Source organism: Aplysia californica, unplaced genomic scaffold, assembly GCF_000002075.1.
Source record: "Aplysia californica isolate F4 #8 unplaced genomic scaffold, AplCal3.0 scaffold00111, whole genome shotgun sequence".
Taxonomy (NCBI): domain Eukaryota; kingdom Metazoa; phylum Mollusca; class Gastropoda; order Aplysiida; family Aplysiidae; genus Aplysia; species Aplysia californica.
This window is the reverse complement of record NW_004797381.1, coordinates 1,021,750-1,022,837: the sequence shown is the minus strand read 5'-3', so window position 1 is coordinate 1,022,837 and position 1,088 is coordinate 1,021,750. Positions and strand designations below refer to the sequence as shown.

The following is a 1,088-nucleotide window of genomic DNA, read 5'->3' as shown; positions in this document are numbered from 1 at the left end:
AGAAAGAAAAAAAGACTCACCCTCACAGCAGAGAATCAGTTAAGGTGTTAGTTGAAAGTCGGCACGTCTACCGACTCACTGATTCTATAATCCACGAGGATCGCATGGGGCGCTGTATGACAGAAAGCCCCGTTGGGTGCCTCCACTTTTCACCGTCTTTGGCGAGCGCTGGAGTTTGGGCGAAGGATTTCCCTGTCCACTCCGCAATATGTCGGTCCATCTCTTCTTTTGCCTGCCGATCTCATTCTCCTCCCCGGCACAGTTCACCTGTAGAATGGTCTAAGATAGGCCACACGATCTTGTTATATGACCACGCAATTTCAGTTTTCTTCGCTTCAAAGTGTAGACATCAAGTCTAAATAATTTTATTTTTCAAATATGGAGTGCTTCACGAATTTGGGGGTCATCCTTGCGCATGAGCCATGCTAATCCTGTCCATATCTTTCATCTGTTAGTTTGTACTGCGTGAACAGCATTATTGTTTGTGTCTCGTTTTCCTCATGTGCACTATACACTATCTGCTTGCCCGCACCACAACACTGCAGCCTCATCATGATTAGATATCAGAACTTGCATTCTGTTCTGAACGTTTACGATGAAAATTTAAAATTCTGAAGTATGGATGTTTTCAACTAATTATTTAAATAATAATTCGAGAAACAGCTAACAACTTGTTAGAGTTAAACAGGATACACAACACAGTAAACCTAACATCCTGTGAATTTCCTGTTCTTACTTAGAAAAAACGCAAACTACCGACAAGCGAACAAAACTTCTTTTCTTTCTTTTTTTTGGTGTCCTTGTCCCTTGTCTTTTCCTTAAATGAAACAAACAAACAACATCTTTTTCTCATTTTTTCCCTCTTTTTCGCCCCCCCCCCACATTTTTTTCATTTCTTCTTGTCGCTTTCTTTTACATTTATTTAATCTTATTTATTATATTCTTTTTTTAAAAAGTCTGTCAGCACACACTCCAACGATGACGTCACATAAGTGCCATATTTCTTAAGTTTATCTTTTTCCGACTGCAGACATAATATTTGCGCACAATCGATTTATCAGGGTATCAGTGCAGTCACAGAAAGTTGT

The 1,088-nt window shown here is 39.6% G+C and overlaps 1 non-coding gene across 1 annotated transcript; it reads right to left on the bottom strand.

Annotated features, from left to right (window-relative positions):
• Positions 1–372: 372 nt before the first annotated feature.
• Positions 373–477, bottom strand: LOC118477494. The gene has a single exon (XR_004858417.1). It is a non-coding gene; the product is annotated as a U6 spliceosomal RNA (small nuclear RNA).
• Positions 478–1,088: the final 611 nt, after the last annotated feature.